This window comes from Leopardus geoffroyi, chromosome B1, assembly GCF_018350155.1.
Source record: "Leopardus geoffroyi isolate Oge1 chromosome B1, O.geoffroyi_Oge1_pat1.0, whole genome shotgun sequence".
Lineage (NCBI taxonomy): Eukaryota > Metazoa > Chordata > Mammalia > Carnivora > Felidae > Leopardus > Leopardus geoffroyi.
Window position 1 is genome coordinate 3,018,061 of NC_059327.1, and position 19,782 is coordinate 3,037,842.

The 19,782-nt window shown below is 42.9% G+C and overlaps 1 protein-coding gene and 1 long non-coding RNA gene across 6 annotated transcripts in view; one reads left to right on the plus strand and one right to left on the minus strand.

Moving 5' to 3' along the window:
- CSMD1 (CUB and Sushi multiple domains 1) overlaps window positions 1-19,782 on the minus strand; it is a 2,022,178-nt gene that overhangs the window by 683,299 nt on the left and 1,319,097 nt on the right. The gene's annotated exons all lie outside the window — the stretch shown is intronic.
- Window positions 3,028-11,713, plus strand: LOC123584202. Its single transcript, XR_006705248.1, has 3 exons — window positions 3,028-3,140; window positions 7,375-7,444; window positions 11,588-11,713. It is a non-coding gene; the product is annotated as an uncharacterized LOC123584202 (long non-coding RNA).

The following is a 19,782-nucleotide window of genomic DNA, read 5'->3' on the forward strand; positions in this document are numbered from 1 at the left end:
AGATGTATGGAATCAGGAACTCTGGAGCTGGGCCTGGCCTCAAGCTACAAATTTTTAGCACGGCCACCTGGCTTTGCTTTTTTTGTTTGTTTGTTTGTTTTGCTTTGTTTTGTTTTATTTTGTTTTCCTTTCTCTTCATTACTTTGTTTGGTAGGGAAGAGACAGTTGGATAAATGCTACCACTAGAGTCTGAGACTCACTGGTCTATCCTGCCTAAGATCATTTCTCAGTAATTCAGATTTAGAATCTTCAAATAGGTATTTTCAGTTCCTTTCCTATGAGGACATTTAATAAGGGGAAAATTCTAGGGATAACATTTGCAGGTTAAGAGTAGAAAAGATTGGAAAATAGCAACAGAGAGGATATGTTATTCTTTCTTTCTTTCTTTCTTTCTTTCTTTCTTTCTTTCTTTTTCTTCTATCAGCTTCTTTCGCTATAATCTGTCAGGGTCAGGCTAAATCCCACTTTAGGTAGTTTGGAGATTTGAGGGAAGAACCACTATATCGAAATGACAACAGTTTTTCATAACTATGTTTAGAGTGGCAATATGATAAGAGATAAATATTACTGTTTCTAGGGGCGCCTGGGTGGCTTGGTCGGTTAAGCGTCCGACTTCGGCTCAGGTCATGATCTCATGGCCCCTGAGTTCAAGCCCCGCGTCGGACTCTGTGCTGACCGCTCAGAGCCTGCAGCCTGTTTCCGATTCTGTGTCTCCCTCTCTCTCTGCCCCTCCCCTGTTCATGCTCTGTCTCTCTCTGTCTCAAAAATAAATAAACGTTTGAAAAAAAAAATATTACTGTTTCTATGTAAAGCGACAGCTTTCTCAACCCTTTCCAAAGGGAACATCCTTCCCCTCCTACATCCATGACGGGGTCCTAATCGAGCTCAGTCCTGGATGCTTTCCAGGTTCCCCGCCTTGTCCCCGGCAAGGGCCGCCTGGCCTTCACAAAGGTCCTCATGCTCATTACACCTCTGTTAGGAAGCCGTATCTTCCACCAATGACATCCTGGAGCTTCCCGTACCAATGTCTGCAACAATGCTCTCCCTATAAAGGAGAGCTCAGATCATCTCAAATAAATAAAATAAATGCACCATTGTTTCAAACAAAACGAATTTACTAAATACAGGGACAGAAACCACTGAGAAACCTTACAACTCACAGAGGAAATTGTGTCATGCATACACAGCAATGACTACCTCAAGAATTCAAGGTTTGCAAATAAAAATATAAACCCTGTTCATTGCACTTATGATTGACTCAGATTCTCATACTCATTAATTTTACTAAATTAATATAAATGTACATGTAGCATCTAATATCGGTGTATAAAGTACTTAAGTACATAGCAGATATACAAATGAAAGTATTTGACCTTGTCTCATTGTCAGAAACACTCTTGTTCTCTTCGACTTGCAATTAATCAGTTGTTTTTTATTTAATTTGGCAAGTAAGCAATTATATCCTACAAGCTATTAATCTTTTGTATTTAGATTGTCTTTTTATATTGTCCCCTTGGTAAATATGATTTATTTTAAATTTCCATTTTTATGTCAATTTATTCTTGAATTGGTACAAATGTCATTCTTCACAAAAAACTGGTTCTGGTTCATGGTTGTTAGGCACATTTTCTGCTTTCCTTTATTAGTAGGAGGGAAAAAAAAACTCTAGTATCTCCTAGAGTTTTGTCAATCTTTTTTGAAGAGAAAAGTAAATGTTTTGAAAATGTTGTATCTTGAGCAATTCCAGTGGCTTGCACTTTTTACTGTAAAACTCACTTCTTCCTCTAAGAATATTTGTTCCCTAATTTTTTAGAAATGCCTTCAAAATATTCAATTGCTTCATTAATAGATCTAATTACCTAGCACCCCCAACCAAATTAACATGTCTTCATTAGATTTCATTATTGTTTATAATAAGAGTGTTCAAATTTCAGATTAAATACACGTTAAAAAAAATGTTTAGGGGCCCTGAATGGCTCAGTCGCCTGAGCGTCTGACTTCAGCTCAGGTCATGACCTCGCGGTTTATGGGTTCGAGCCCCACATCTGGCTCTGTGCCTGGAGCTGCTTCAGATTCTGTGTCTCCTTCTCTCTCTGCCCCTCCCACTCTCTGTCTGTGTCTCTCTCTCTCAAAAATAAACAAACATTAAAAAACAATGTTTAAAGCCCAAAGCAAAATGCCCCCATAGTTAAACAAGGATCAGTAAACATGTAAGTATTGCCTCAATTTCCTATTCTGGTTAATTATCATTAGTGTATGGTTGGTGTAGACACTGATAATCCGTATGCACACAATCTCTCATTATGTCCGTTATGATAGACGATGGGCTCATTTCCCCATCTAAAACCAGAGTCTCTACGAGAGCTCAGCACCTCAAGAACACAGTGCCATAATTCCTCCTCTTTCTGCGCAAACTTTTTTTTTCCTGCTTGATCAATTCCATTATCACAGAAACGTACTGTTTTACTTCCCGTCTTCATAAACCGAGACAAAACAAAACTGAATGCTGAACCAGAGAGCAAGCACGCAGAGAGACTGGGTGGTCCCATGGGCTGCCACGGTCCCCCCTCTGTCCTCTCCCGGGGAGCAGCGGGAGAAACCCCCCAAACCAACTGTGTTACCGCTCCACTGCCCCCCCACCCCGACCCACCGGGAACACCGCCCCAGACCCCAGCGGACGCCCGAACCCACCGGCAGCACAGACCCCTCTCCGACCTACCACCTGTCCTACTCACGTGTGCACACCTGGGATAAAGCGCAATTTACGAGTCAGGCCCAGGAAGAGATTAACAGCAGTAACTAAGAATAAGAAAATGACACCAACACACAGCTACGGGAAGGTTCTTTGCAGCTCTCAAGCTTCCCACAGCCCCGTACTCACCCCTCCCCGGCGGCAGCCTGGTGATAAAACGCCGCGGGTCAGGAGGTGAAGCCTCGCGCTAGCCCCAGCGTCGCGAGAAGGACGCAGGCGCGTGCGTGAGTAGCTCTGGGTCCTGCGGCCTGACGCTGCGTCAGGGGGAGGAGCCTCGGCTTCCCGCTCGGCTGTGGGGGTAACTGAGGCGTGAAGCGAAGCTGCGGAGAAGGGCCACGCCCCGGCCCCGTCTCGTCCTGTCTTGAATCTGAAAACAGCCTTGAACAAGGTGAGCTGTGGCTTCCCTACCGCTAGGTCTTCTGGTCAGTTCTCCACTTGTACTCCCGCACGGTGCTGGGGTCACAGGCACAGTGAGCTCCTTCTACAGAGGTCGGGGGGCGGGGGGGGGCACCAGCCCCGCCCAGATCACCCTCCCGCCCCCGTGTGTCCCTGCCCCTTTGGCCGCTCCTTGTTCACAGGCTTCCTGGTGTGTTGTCTGGTATTCACACTCTGCTGTAACTACCCCCCCCCCCCAGCCACGGATCCCATGGAAGTATTGTCATCAATACTTCAATAAATTATTACTACCGTTCTGTGATTATTACCAATAATGTTTAAATCAGTACGCATTTGACTCCAGCAGAGTGCTGTGTGTGCATCCTAGTCTATCCCATCACAGTGTGGTAAGAGTTGCGCCATGATTACAACCATTTCCCGCAAAATCACGACTTACAACGAGGTTAATTGCTTTATCCTGGGTTACACGGCTACTGGTAGAGCCGCTTCGGCTCGGACATCTGATTCTACAGCCTGCTTGCTTCTCCAGGGGGCCATGCTGCCTCCTTTTTTTTTTTTTTTTTTTTTTTAACATTTTATTTATTTTTGAGACAGAACATGAACGGGGGAGGGTCAGAGAGAGGGAGACACAGAATCTGAAACAGGCTCCAGGCTCCGAGCTCTCAGCACAGAGCCCGACGCCGGGCTCGAACTCACGGACCGCGAGATCACGACCTGAGTGGAAGTCGGACGCTTAACCGACTGAGCCGCCCAGGCGGCCTGCCTCCTTTATGCAGTATGCCACTCACTTTAACCACTTGGCAGTGTAAAATTTTCTTACCATGAAGAGTTTGTTATTACAACATAAGATATAATGCTTAAATACAGTAAAACCTTGGACCGTGAGGAGCTTGTTTGGTGAGTGTTCCACAAGACGGGCAAACATTTCTAATAAATCTTAACTTGATAAACAAGCGATGTCTTGCAATAGGCGTAGTGCGTGATGCCCAATATGACATGATCACAACTGAGCCAACAGTTCTCTCTCTCTCTCTCTCTCTCTCTCCAGAACTCTGGGTGATCGTCTCCCATGCTCAGATACTTCATCTCAGGCCACGATGTTTGGCAGGAATGGGTGATTTTTCAGAACGTTGGAAGGTGCCCACAAGTGGCACTCGTGTAGTTTCTGTCACTTCCAAGCACCTATGCACAGGCCTTGGCTTTTCCATCCAAGAGGGAGCTTAGGAATGCTCTGATTCATTCTAGGTCAGGATGCCTGCAGATAGAGACCCTTTCCTCTGCTGCCCTATTGCCAGTTACATTAAACACAGTGTATGACAAGAGTTTATTAATACTGTTCTGTAGGGGCGCCTGGGTGACGCAGTTGGTTGAGCGTCCGACTTCAGCCAGGTCACGATCTCGCGGTCCGTGAGTTTGAGCCCCGCGTCGGGCTCTGGGCTGATGGCTCGGAGCCTGGAGCCTGTTTCCGATTCTGTGTCTCCCTCTCTCTCTCTGCCCCTCCCCTGTTCATGCTCTGTCTCTCTCTGTCCCAAAAAGAAATAAACGTTAAAAAAAATTTTTTAAGAATACTGTTCTGTCTAGGCAACATCCTTTCAAGTGCACACACTGGCCCACATGCAGAAAAAGGTTCCATGGAGCCAGTAGATAGCAGTGATTCCATTAATGAAAGTCATTCTACAAAATAACCCTCCTTTCTCTTATCTCTCTCACACCAGCCACCAAGGTTTTCAAAGTGCAGGTTAATGTGTTTATTTTTCTTTATATTTTGTATTTTTCAATACTGTTGCATTATATTACAGTATTGTAATCATTTTCATATGGATATTTTGGGGTTGTGGAACCAATAATCTGAGTTTCTGTTTTTTCTTATGTGAGAATTTTTTTTGATATACAAGTGTTTTAGATTACAAGCATGTTTCCAGAACAAATTATGCTCACAAACCAAGGCTTTATTGTATTTGTATATCAGTCGACATGTCTTTTTACAACGTTAAATTTTCAAAGCCAGAATGTGATTTGCTCCTGAATAATTATCAAAGAAATGCTTTGATGAAATCATGTTACTTACTTAGACTCAAATGTCTGTTAACGTTGATCCTGCTCTAACAAAAGATGTACACTGAGTCACACAGAATTGATTTTGTTTTCCTTCCCTATAGAACGTTTTTATTTATGATTGAGTAGTATGTGGACGTGGCAGGAAAATTGGGAAAACCTAAAAATTATCAGAAAGAAAACAAAAGTGACTGAACAAATCATCTAAAGATGACCACTGTTACTGTTATTTGTGTATTTATTTCCAACCCTATGTGCATTACATATATGAGTTAAAAGGGTTTAGAGGTAAAGACACACATGATATCTGCAGAATACAAACAAAAGTATAAATGTATTTTTATTCTGCTTGTATGATTCCTTGAGCATTTCTTCTTGTCATTACATAGTTTATTTTTTAAACTAGATTTATTGACGTCTTTGAATAGTTTTGAAAAAAAAATGCTTTCCACATATTTAGTTCCCTCACAGACATTTTCTTGCTCCTTACAATTGTTTATAACACCAAACACCTTTTGACCACATCAGTAAATTCTGACCACATTCGCGGAATATGTTGCTAGAACTGATATTCTTTAGTCAAGGCTCTTAATCTGCAGTATTAAACTGATTTTTAGAAGAACTATACCAGTTTACCTCAGCAGTTTATTTAAGAATATCTTGACTATAGCACCTTTGCCAACATTGAATTTTACCCAAAAAAAAAAAAAAAAATGTTTAACTTGGTAGTTGAAAAATGCTATAGATAATTACATGCATTTAAAGTAATGAATGTGCTTATTCTTCTATTCTTTAAGTCATACTATCATGATCTCATGGTCCATATATTATTTTGTTTATTTTATGGGGAGCTTCTCATTAGAACATATATACATATATATGTATATATTTAATGTAGAAATAAATAACTATTGTCTTTTCTTTATTAGGTTATTTTGCCAGAGGCTCCCTTGTAAGTTAGCCCACACTCAGCTATCCATTCTTACATTGTCTATTAGATTTTATGATGCCCTCACATGGACCCATGAGGAAAACGGACAACTGAGTTTTAGGAACTACATTATCAGATTTCTTTGTTACTATTTGTTATTTTTCAGCAGCCGGAATCTTTTGTTTGTTGGAGAAATCATCCTCTCTAAGGTGTTACAAGTGATCTTTTGGATCTGAAAAGTCTCAGCTATTTATTGCCAATACTGTACAACGTTAAAAGTTTTACTGTTGATAGATTTTGTTGGTTGACTATCGGACTGTCTTAGTCTAACGTCACTAAATTGAAAGAGAAAGTTTTCATTTGTGAAGTTATATTATTGCATCAATGATCGTGATCAGGTGATAGAAGGATTCTTGTGGGATACCCACAAACACTTGGTTATTGGATCCTTTGCCAACTTGAAGGGTAATTACAATAAAAGTTTTTATTGGAAGGAAGGCAGTTAACTTTATTTGTCTCTGTGTGCTTAACAAATCACGGACCTCAATTAAATAATATATATTCCCTGCAACTTAAGTTGTCAGAGATAAGAACATTCAAGATTTAACTTGGAACACTTTGGGATTGAAAGATTTTTTCCTTAACTCTGTAGTGATTTATTGTTTTTTCCCACATAAGTTAATTTCGGGTCATTTCCTTCGAAACACGGGGGATGGAGGGGACCAAGGGACACACGAGGGGACAAGAAGGAGACACCAATTGGAGACATTCTGGAGAAAGGGAGATTAAAAAGGGAGAGTGACATTGTGTGCCCTGGAAACCCCTTTTCTCCTTCCCCATCTTCTGTGTGTTAAGATGTAGATATTATTCAGAGGGATGTACGCATAATTATCTCAGAAAATTCACACTTGCCAATAAAGATGTTGAGTCTTTTTCCCTCAACACACTCTTCATGTCTGTGTTATACCCCACGGAGAGATTTTCCACTGCCATTTCCCCAGCTCTCCCAGCTGGACTCTGAGGAGAAGCCACCTTCCTTGGCAGGGTGGGCACCCACTTTGTGAAATGTCTGGTTCAGCGGGAAGGGGGACTGTCCTCGACGTCCAGAGATCTGAGCCTCAGTCTCACTTCTGAAAGTGTCTGAAATCCTGAGCCAAGGGCCTCATCTTTTTCTCATCAATTAAATGAAGGACTTGAATTTCCAAGAGCCTGATATTCGGTGTCCTCATTCTTGTTCTAGGCAGACAATGTGGATGGTATTTACCCCAGAGCAGGGCTCCAGCCTGGACTTCTGTGTCTTCTTCTGGAAGGTAAGGGCGCTGGCGCGTCCCCTGCAAGAGCAGTGCTGTGCTCTGTACACAATGGGAAGCATGCTGCTGGGCAAAGCCATCGGGGAAAATTGAACAGGCGTGAGCATCGCTCACGTAAAATAGGCCCTGTCCTTGTACTGGGCAATCAGTGTGCACTAAACTGTGTACCGCTATGGTCCAGATGTTTGCGTCCACCATCTAATTCATATGTTGAAGTCCTAACCCCCAATGTGATGGTGTTAGGAGGCGAGGCCTTAGGTAGGCGATTAGGGAATGAAATTAGTGCCCTTGTGGCGGAGGTCCCAGAGAGATCCCTTGTCCCCTTCTGCCATCTTGGAGCCAGAGAATGGGCCCTCACCAGAAACTGGATCTTTTTGGCCTCCAGAACTATGGGGAATAAGTATTTGTTGATTATGGGACACCACGGTGGTAATTTGTTACAGCAGCCTGAAGAGACAAAGACATCCACTGAGGGCACTTCCAGATTTGCATTTGTCAAACCCTTGATTCTTTTCATAGCAAAAGCCTCACCCTTAGACAGCATTGATTTTGGAGTTTGATGTGAGATCTCATCATCCTCCTGAAACTTCGTATTGCCATCACCTTGACAGGTTAAGATGTCCCGAAACCTCAGGTACCTCTTCTGTTTAATAAAGATTAAGTGTCCCGCCTCACAGAGTTGTGAACAGTAATTGACATAACAAATAAAAGCACCTAGGTGTGATGTCTGGCTCCTCTTAGGCATGCCAAGCACTTGAAAGATACTTTGCAACAGGAGGGAGAACTTTCCAGTTCCTGTTTGCATTCATTGTGAAGTATCACTGTCTCTCCCTTCTTCAGCTTCTTTCCTTAACCTCACCCCAGACAGGACACCAGGGAGGAAACTGTAAACGCCCTGAGTATAGTCCCCGAGGAGCTAGGACAAGATCCTGTTATGTTCATCTCTAGCAGAGAAATTGGCACCTGTTTTTCATTCAAAATAATAATAATAAATAAACCAACAAAACATCCTACTAAAGAAATTGTTCTCAGATTTTGTATATATATATACACACGTACATACACATGTATATGTGTATGTATATGTGTATATAAAACAATATATAACAAACTCCCCATAGAACACTGTATATAGACTATGAGACAGTAACAGTCAAACGATCTTAAAGAATAAAGGAATAAACACCTTGATTATTTTAAATGCAAACAGAAATGAGATAGCATTTTTCAACCAGCAAGTCGGTAAGCATGTTCTTTTTTAAGTTTATTAATTTTATCTTTAAGAGAGAGAGTGTGCATAACAGAGAGGCAGAGGGAAAGAGGGGAGAGAGAGAGAGAATCCCAAGCAAGCTTTGTGCTATCAGGGCAGAGCCCAACACGAGGCTCGAACCCATGACCTGAGTTGAAATGAGGAGTCAGTCATTTAACAACTGAGCCACCCAGGCACCCCTGAGATATTCTTACACACACCTGGTGAGGTGGACAAAGTGAGGCTTGTTGAAAAATCAGTGTATCCCTGTGGATGCAGAGTGTTGACCAAAAGATCCTAATTCTAGCAATTCATAGAAGAAATCAGGTAGAGAATCCACTGGATTCTCTAGGAGGGAATCCGCTGGAGCATCTCTCTGGGGCAACTCCCGGTACCACCCCTCGCGCTTCTGTTTGTGCGAAGGTGTTCACTGCACAAGGTGAACTGTTTGCATCAGTTCTTCAGTACATGCACGTGTCCTTTCAGACTGGGTGAGGACAGGTCACAGCAAATTCTGTGACAGCTATTTCTTCCCTGCCACCACAGACTTCTCAGCGCCCGTGACCGCTGTCCCGCGTTCACCAGGTGCTGACCGTCTGAAACCTGGATGGCGTCTCACGGTAGGAGAGCGCTCACGGTGTCTGTGCCCGAGGTCTTTATTCTCTCGCACAAAGGATGACAGCATATTTGTGTCCGCCGACCCGCGGGGAGGCTCAGAGGATTCCTAGTGGTAGGCCTGTACACGGAGCGTGGGGGGCCTGGCTCATGGGGGCCTTCAGAAGCTGGCTTGTGGTGAAGCCTTCAGAAACCGGCCCTGCTCACTGTGGCCCGCAGGAGGTGAGCATCTGACGGCCGTGCCTCTTGAATAACAGGAGGAGGAGCTGCCCTGAAAACATCTCTTTCTCTCTCTGGTCTCTGCACATTCAGACGCTTCTCACTCAACTCCCAAGTCCAGTCCTTGGTCCCTCAGACCAGGGATGCACGGGCACATGTGCAAGTGTGCGCCTGGGCTCAGGGCTGTGGATCTTCCCGAGCGAGGATGGGAGGACGTAGATCGGACGACCTCCCCGCTCAGCTTTCGTAGTGGGCCCTGTCCAACGATTTACCGGGATTACACTGCCAAACCCAGGAGAGTTGTCAGCGCACGTGACGTTTTGGTTTGGCTTCAGCCCCTGAGAATAGGACAGCATCCCGCATTCTAGCACATGGCACGAGAGACAAATCCACTTTCAGAATGTTTTCTTTGTGAATTCTCACGGCGTTTGCTGCTCCAAATTGTTTCCTCTGTCTTTGCTTTTATCTTAATTTTTCTTGTTTTGTAAGTACTATTATTTTGCTGATTTCCCCCAATGCTTTGAGAAAGCCTCATTAATTTCATTAAATGGTATATTAAATCAAACTTAATGTGGTGATAAAAAGGGACGGAATTGTAAAATCTTTACATGGGAACAATAAAATTTCTGTCTGAATGAGCCATCTTGAGCCACTTTTGAGTGATTAATTACAGAGCATTTTCTGAGAGATGCTGTATGAGGGAAACAGCAGAGAATGAGGAATTCTGTTTAGTAACGGTCACTGTGGTGATGGAAAAAACACTGATAAACATAAATGCCACACATACATCTAGACCCCTTCTTCCCTTGTCTCCTACCATCACCAAAACCCACAAGAGTCTATTTAAAGGGGCCGGATTTAGTGTATATCGTACACATAGGGATTTGTCAGAGGCTTCAGCAAACACCTGTTTTAAGGGAGGGAAATGCAGATATCTTCAATTTGGGGAGGCAAACATTTGAAGGCAAAAATAAATTTAAATATAATGGGATCAAATTTCCATAAAAATTAAGATGAACCTAAAGGGGTATTTAATAGTTTGAAGCCACACTACCTAAGGAATCCACATACTGCTTAAACGTGTAATCTTGACTAAATCTAAGATAGTATCTGCCCCAATCCAAGGTCTCAAATCATTCCTTCATGAAAAAATTTTGCTCCCTTATTTTTGATTTTTTCTACGATCTATACGCCTTCTTACCTCCTGCCAATATCCCCCAAATTTTGCCACTAACAACTGTAGAGAAAACAACACAGGGGACAAAGTTCCTATGAGTATAAATGTTCAATTGAGGCATGAGGTATGTTGTAGCACAGGGTTCTGTAAATTGCCTCAGAGTAGCTTTTTTCTGGATTCCCGGTTATGAACGCAGGTTCTCTTAGGTTAGGTTTTCTAATTATATTGTTACACAAAATATAAATTTTTACTTTGGCTTCTGTTCTGAGCAAGTGGAAGAGAAACGCTCCCTAGTATGAGATGCTGCAGACTGTGGAGGATAAAGTTGAACAGGAAAATGACGTGGTTTGGGTGTGGCAAGTTTGATTTGCCTGTTACTAGACATGGACCCAAGAGTTTGGTCACGTGAGACTGGGGTGGGAGACCGCCTTGGGGGGGGACTTATCGGCCCTCAAGACACAACAGAAGATAGATGACATGAGCCGTAGTAGTTGTCCTCAAGGAGCGACGCACATGGCGGAGGGCATCAGGATCCTTGGAGGGGACTATTGGATCAAAGCTGTGTCTGCTTTCATACTAAGTATGTACGTGTTTCACTGTGTACAAAAGCAACGGTAACTAAAACTGTTGTGCTCCTGCATGAATCAGGACCCTGGCGCCAACGAGCTGTCACAGCCATCATGTTCTCCATGACACTCAAGTTCACTTAAGAATGCCAAGGATGAAGCAAGGAAAATAATTAATTTCATGCAATCTCAAGCCTTGAGCGCATGTCCTCTTGGTGTTCTGCTTGGTGAAATGGAAGCACTTATTAAGGACTTCTGCTGCATGACAATGTGGTACTGTCTTGAGGAGAAACACTCACATGGTTCTTTGATTTCAGGGACGAACTGGCTGCTTTTCCACGGACACCATTTGTACTTGAAGGAAAGACTAACGGACTCTGGTGAGTGTCCTAGTTGTTATGGCTCCATAACTCCAAACTCAGTGCCTTAGACCAGCAAGGGTATACTCTCTCACAGTTCTGTTGGTCCGAAATCCAGGTACGGCCCACTTGAGGTCTCAGACACTCAAAGGAGGAGGCTCAGCTGACTTCTCACCTGGGGGCCCTTGGAAGAACCTTCCTCCAGGTTCATTCAGGTTGCTAATGAGATCATGATGCTGTGATTGTTGACTGAGGTCCCTGTCTTCTTGTTGAGCAGGGTCCCTGCTGTGTGGCCCCATTCACCTTCAGTGCAATGGGGAATCTCCCTCATGTTCAATCTCTCACACACACAGTCTCTTTTCCTAGGAAGGACCCCTGGGAAGGGCCCATTGGAGGGAGAGGGGGAATGGCCCTTTTCTGAAGCCAGCTGTGCCAGAAAGTATAACCTAATCACAGGAGGGATAAGTCATATTTACTCAATGGGTATGTATGATCCTGAGGCCATCTTGGAATAATGCTTATCTTCAGATACTCAGATTTTCACAATTGGGTATTAGGTGATACTAATTTGAAAATGAATAGTCAGCTATTATCCCTGTAAAGTAACCAGATGATATTTTTGCTGCTGATGAAATTCGAGTTTTCAAGCAAATATTAGAATTTTAGAAATCTAGTATCTACCTCTGATCTTTACAACTTTCCAATACTTAGAATTATCTGTGGAAATGGGCAGTGATATTGACAGACATAATTTTTTAAAGACATTGTACAATATATATTCTTATTAAGATATTTATACCAACAAACAGAAATATGAATAAGTCAACTAACCTATAAGTATATAACGATCCATGCACTATACACTGAAGCCATGCACGGGTAAAAGATCCATTCAAAATGCAAAATTGACCAATGGATTTTATCATAATAGAATATAAAAACTTTATAAGGTTTAAGATTCTATATAGCGACTAACTTTAAGAAACACCCATTGATTAAGGTTTGTACGGTATTAAAAATATCCAATAATTCTCTAAAAAGTCTTAAAATATTTCTCTATTTTACAAATACCCATCTATGTGCACTGTGATGTTCTTCATTCACTTCAACCAAAACAACGTGGCACAATGTGTTTAAGATAGAAGTAGATGTGAATACCAGCCTCTTCCTCTGAGCCCAATGTTAAAATGTTTTGCAAAAATATAAAATGGTGTTAGTCTTCAATCTACTTATTTTTCTTTTGGTCTTTGTTTTTGGAAAATATGGTTATTCTCATAAAACATGAAATTCTGTTAACTTTAGTGGGTTTATTATTATCAATTTAAATGAAATGAACATTTAAAATTTTCTATAAATATAATTTCTAATATATTAAACATCAACAGCTATCATGCATGCACACAAAAGTGTTTGGGATTCTCAATAGTCCTCAGTCTAAAGGGCTTGAGAACCTCTGCTCCACGCTATAAGAGGAAACAGACAAGGAAATGAGAACTGATCTCTGTGCCAGGCTTCCTATGCAAACAGGGCATTCACACTGGTGTCATGGCTAGAATTCAGGAGTCCATGAATTCAAATAAGAAAAAAAAATAGACTTTTATTTCAACTAACTTCTTTTTATAATATTTATTTATTTTTAAGAGAGAGAGGGAGAGAGATAGACAGAGTGCAAGCAGGGGAGGGGCAGAGAGAGAGGGGGACACAGAATCTGAAGCAGGCTCCAGGCTCCGAGCTGTCAGCACAGAGCCCGACATGGGGCTGGAACCCACAAACTGTGAGATCATGACCTGAGCTGAAGTCGGATGTTTAACCAACTAAGCCACCCAGGCACCCTCAACTAACTTCTAACTGAGAATAAGCCTCCCCCCGATTCATTTATTAGTATAGGCAACAAACCATAATAATATTAACAGTACCTGGTTACCAACAGAAAGCACAGATATTTTCTTATCACATTACACAGTTATCACAGATACCTCAAAATATAATTTTCTAATTCAGAACATCATAGCTAGTAGAGTCACCACTTCACTAAAGAAGCACCTTCATCACTATTTACAAATTCTCTTTTAAGTACGTTGATGACTGGGGGCGCCTGGGGAGCTCAGTCAGATAAGCGTCTGACTTTGGCTCAGGTCATGATCTCACGGTTCGTGAGTTCAAGCCCCGCGTCGGGTTCTGTTCTGACAGCTCAAAGCCTGGAGCCTGCTTCAGATTCTGTGTCTCCCTCTCTCTCTGCCCCCTCCTGCTCACATTCTGTCTCTGTCTCTCTCAAAAATAAATAAACATTAAAAGTTTTTTAAAATATGTTGATGACAGTAGTTCAAAACAACGAGTTTTGTTTGGTGTCCTATTATTTTATTTTATGCATTTACAAATGATATCCTAAGAAGTTTATGCATAAACTCCTCCACACTGTTGGAGGAGACCGGGAACGATGCTCAGAACCCCTGGAAGATGAGTTTTCAGCAAGGGACGCAAAGGCATGGGCAGCTGAGGAGAGCGGTGAGGGAGCCGACAGTACCCCTGAGACTCCGGAAGGGGATTGTGTGAAGGAAGCCCAAGTGTAAAGAGTTCAGTGCTGTTGGAAAGGCCCAGCAACCTGAGGGCTGGGGACTGCCATTGGATTTGGCTACCCGGAGGACAATGGTGACTTTGACAAGAGTGTTTTCATTCCTGTGATGGGGACAGAGGCTTCACCGAATGGGCCTAGAAACATGAAGATTCTAGGTGACCAGTATAGGGATCACCTCTGAAAATTTTTTGTTGGAAAGGGAAGCAGGAAGTTAGGGTGGTTGCTGGTGGAGATTGTAGGGCCAGGGTCATGCTGTTGTTTTTCCTGCTTGTGTGTGTGATAGTCTCCCCCCGACACCATATAGCAAGTTCGTGTCTAATGGAAATGATCTAGAGGAGAGGAGAACAATGCTGATTCAGGAGAAGAGAAGGTATCAAGTCCTAGAATCAGGACGAGGGGTGGGAGTCAGTGTACCAGTAGAGAGCCTGGTCTCAGAGGAAGCAGAGGTGGTTGCCATGGCAATTGGAGGGAAGGCAAAGGGAGATGCTTGTGCTGCTGTGTTCTTAGTGAAAACATCGGAAGAACTTGGGAGGACACAGAGACCATTGGTCTGGGAATTTCTTAAGGACTCTGACAGTATCTCACCCACCTATCTGCCTCTAGTGGTTTTTAAAACTACATCCACAAGTTATTTAACACTCCCATCAAAAAGGGGGCCCTAATTCCCCTCCCCTTGATGGTGAGCAGGACCTCGTGACCCCCTTGTGCTAAATAGATAGGGGAAGTGATTCGTGTAAATTTGGAGACTAGGTCCCCAAAAAGACACTGCAGTTTCCTGCCTGCTTGCTTTCTCTCTCTCTCTCTCTCTCTCTCTCTCTCTCTCTCTCTCTCTCCCTCTCTGATTGCTCCTCTCAGGAAATTATTGGCCATGCCATAAAGACCATCAAGCCATCCCTGGAAAGTTGTACTGCTGTGGACTCCATGTTTGTGTCCCCCCAGAATTCATATGTTTGAACACCAACCCCCATTGTGATTTGGAGCTGGGGGGCCTTTGGCAGGGAATTAACTCATGAGAATGGAGTCCAAGAATGGGGTTGATGCCCTTATGAAAAGAGACACTAGAGAGCTTTTTCCCCCTCTCTACCATGTGAGGACATAGAAAGAAGGTGGCCATCTGCAAACCACAGGGTATTGTCACTAGATACTGGATATGTCAGTGCCTTGATCTTGCACTTCCCAGCCTCCAGAACTAGGAGAAATAAATGCTTGCAGTTTAAACCACCCAATCCATGGTATTTTTCTGTAGCAGCCCAGACTGACCAAAGCACCCACCTAGTGAGGACTTAAGGTCCCCTGACAACAGCCGTGAGGACACCGATGTGTCCTGCCAATAGCCATGACAATGAGCCATCTTGGAATCAGGCCATCCAGCCACAGCTGAGCCTTCAGATGGTCATAATCCTGGTCAACATCTTGACTGCAAATTTATGAAAAACTCTGAGCCGGAATGACTCAGCTAAGTTGCTTCCAGTGCCCTCGCCTACAAAATATATAGAATAATCACTGTCTGGATTTAAGTCACTAAATTTAAGGTCATTCATTAGATAGCAATACGAGTGCTGTACCCAGCCGCAGCCTGTGACGTTGGCCTCTGATTAAAGGCGGTCAGATGAGTTTTCACAATGGCAGAGCCGGAAGTTGGCTGAAGCGTGTGGCTGGCTGTGTAGGGATCGCACACCGTCTGTAACACGTGACTTTCTTACCATCATTTGCCTCCAGTGTTCCTGAATCTATATGTTTTCAAGAGAAGCAGGACACCTAGATACCTATGTGAAAGTTCTTACAAGTGTTGGCAGTCATTACTTTTTTACTTTATGTCAGAGAAGCGTGATCAGCCTGTGTTTCTGATTTATGAAAGGTACAAGGTGTGCATTTACCTACGGGCTCCTGTCGAGCTAGCATCAGTGGCCTGCCTGTTTGTGCCTCCTGAGCCTTGCTCATTCTGTGCCCTCTGATGTTAATAGCAGCTCTGTGAGCACCTAATGTATTTCTTTAAATGTTTGTTTATTTTTGAGAGTGAGAGAGAGAGCCCCAGCAGGGGAGGGGCAGAGGGAGAGGGAGAGAGAAAATTCCAAGCATGCTCCATGCTGTCAGCACAAAGCCCAACTCGGGGCTTGATCCCACGAACCGTGAGATCATGACTTGAGCTGAAATCAAGAGTCAGATGCTTAACTGACTGAGCCACTCAGATGCCCCTAATGTATTTTTAAAAGTCATGTTAAGAGTCACTGCCAAGCCCTGTATCTCTGGCCCAAAGACAGAGCCCCTGTTCTCTCTGAAGTTCTCTGCCTAATGGCTGACACAGGTAACTCATTACTGACCTCTGCATTATTACCCTTGTGGATGCACTTTCCGTCGGGAAACATTTTGAGCTCACACCTTCAGTATTTGTGCTTATTTTTTTAATTTTATTTCTTAATGGTGTAGACCCTTTCCCTCTCACTATAAAGGTAATACCATTTTATGTCAGTTAATACATTATTATCCCATAATACCCATTGCTATTTAGAATACTTAGCATAAAAAGTGTTTCATTTCAAATGGATAGTGACTTTGATGCAGTGATTTGAATGTTTTATTTTAAATTTAGTTTATCCCAGTATTTGGCTTTGATAGTTCTCGTAAATAAGAAAGCTCACCTCACAGCAGGAACCGTACAGAAACGTATTTAGCTTATTCAGCAGTCTGCATCAATATCCCACCTGGACTGCAGGATTGCAATTAGTCCTGATGTACTGGAAGGAGACATGGTGGGGGAGGGGTGGCGGGGGGGGGCTCATTTCCCTCTGAATACCTTCACACGTCTGGGCTTTTTCTCTTTCTTTCTTTCTTTCTTTCTTTCTTTCTTTCTTTCTTTCTCTCATTAAGTTTCTTTCATTTATTTTTGAGAGAAACAGAGCATGAGTATCTGAGAGAGAGGGAGAGAGACAGAATTCCAAGCAGGAATCCACGCCATCAGTGCAGAGCCCCATGTGGGGCTCAATCCCATGAATCTGATCATGACCTGAGCTAAAATCAAGAGTCAGAGGCTTAACCACCTGAGCCACCCAGGTACCCCATGAACTTTTTCTGTCTGACACGCTAACATGAGGCTGATGTCAGTGGTGTTTTAAAAATTAAAGAAACTTGAGAAGTTGGAACCTTCTGCACTGTTTGTGGGAATGCAAAATGGTGCACTGCTATGGAAAACAGTATGGCGGCTCCTCAACAAAGTCAAGATACAATTACATATGATCAAGCAATTCCACTTGTGGGTACATATCCAAAAGAATTGAAAGCAGAATTTCAAAGAGATATTTGTATACTTATGGTCACAGCAGCATTGTTCACAAACCAAGGGATGGAAGCAATTTAAGTGGCCATCAATGGATGAATGGATAAAAACTATGGTCTCTCCATTCAAGGGATAGTATTCAGGCTTAAAAAGGAAAAAAAAAAGTCCTGACGCTTGCTACAATGTGATTAACCTGGAAAACATTATACCTATCAGAGTAAGCCACTCAAGAAACGACAAATGTTGTAGGATTCCACTTGTGTGAGAGGTAGCCAGTCAAACTCCTAGAAGGGCTGCACGAGGAGGAAATGAGGCTTTGGTGTTTCCAGGGACAGGAATTCAGCTGGGGAAGATGAAAAGAGTTCGGGAGATGGGTGGTGACAGTGGCTGCATGAGAGTGTCAATTGTACTTCATACACTGACCTGCCCACTTAAACGTGGGGGAATTTGATGTTTGGTTTATTGTACTACAATTAAAAATAACAATAAAAAATTAAGGAGCCTTACTTCATTTCTTTTAAAATAAATGTGAGCGTGGGTTTGAATATGTCCAATGGCTCTTCGGCGGAGTGATTGGTTTGTTTCTCTCCCACAGTGAGAGTATCTGCTTTGGAGACCACCACCCCACAGCACTTGCAGAGCAAACTTGGTTGAAAAGGAAAACAAAATTGAATCGTCTCCCATGTAATCTTGCAAATCATACAATTTAAAATAACTTGAATGATCAGCCTTTAGTCATAGAGCAGAAGCATTGATTAAATGTCATATATGATGTTTCTTGAGCACTATCTGATAATTTCTCACTAATTTTTCAAATGGCATTATTCCTTTTGTTCAAGATATATGGGCTGGAGCGGGACTATTTGTACCCACAGTTTTAAATATGCCATCTACTGCAGTTTTAATCATGAATCATAAAATAATGTGAATTGACATCATCAAAATGTTAGTAAGAATATGAGGTCTAGCAAGAGAGCCCCAAATCAACCAGCAAAGCCTCTAATCCAGAAACTGGTGATAATTCTTCACATGATCCAAGCAAGTCCACCAGAGAACTGCAATTTTAGCACTGAAATGGACAACCTTTCAGAAAATTGTATTGTTGACTATTTGGCACAGTGTTGCATGATGAGATTTACTGCCATTCAAGGTGTAAGTGCTGTCTTAAAACCACTTCAGTTTATTGAGAAACATTGCCCCGTCTTACTTGTACAATGAAACCTTGGCTTTGGGAATGTTTTAACGCATGGGCATAAGAACGCCATGGAAGTCGATGCTGTCTTCTGGTGGACATTGGAAGAAGAATCTTCAAATCTAGCTTCTGCCCCACTCACTAACTCAGTTCTTAGGTCCTGAGGCCCAGGTATCTGCACCTTACAATAGAACTAATATCTTCAACGAGAGTAAATGCATCTCATACGCTTGGAAGCGGGGAAAGAGTTTCTCCCCAGCAAAGTGCACTGCAGACTCCATGCGGAGAGGCTCAGAGCCCTGGATGGCTGTGACCAGACCACACCAGCACCATCAGGCTTCATGATAACATACCTGAATTCACCAGTATGTCTTTGTATAGGAGAATAGGCAAGACACGGGGAGTTATCTGAAGACAGACAAACCTTCCTTAAACCATTTTTCCAGGATCTCCTATCACTTCTCCCATCACTGCTCAGAGGAGCAGGATCTCTGGTCCAGGGGCTTCAGGCACGCCTCGCTGAGGTCCATTCTATCCGTCCTATTCTCCAGACTTTGTTCTTCCCTTGCCTATGAGACACTTTCTTGTTTTACAAGTGGATCTACTTGGAAGGAGACCATGTGGTGATTATATAGCTTCTAGTATTTTCGTTCCCTGAAACTATGCTTCCACCAGAGAAGCTGATAACATGACTTCCCATTTGTGTCTTTGGCTACCGAAAAGGTTAGGTTAGAGGGGGGCTGTCTTGATCATATGGACTTACTTGCATTTATGGCCCCTGACTCTGTAATTTCTCTGATGTCCCTTTGATAATTAGTGGGATTCACTTGCTCTGGGCCTGACCACCACCGAGCACCAACTGAGCCAATCTTTGGGTATTGAGAGCAAAGAATTTCATCCATGATAGCTTTTTAGATGCATTCTCCTTCTACGGACTGATTTTTACTCTGGCCATGTGTTAGTGGCAGGGATAATTATTGATACTTTGCAACCACCAGGGAATGGCCTTGCATGCTATATGCTCTCAGTACCTACAAGTGCACCTTTCTACTACCTCGTCGTCCAAAAAGCCGTGATTTCCTTCTGAGGCATTGACCTTCCCTGGCATTTAC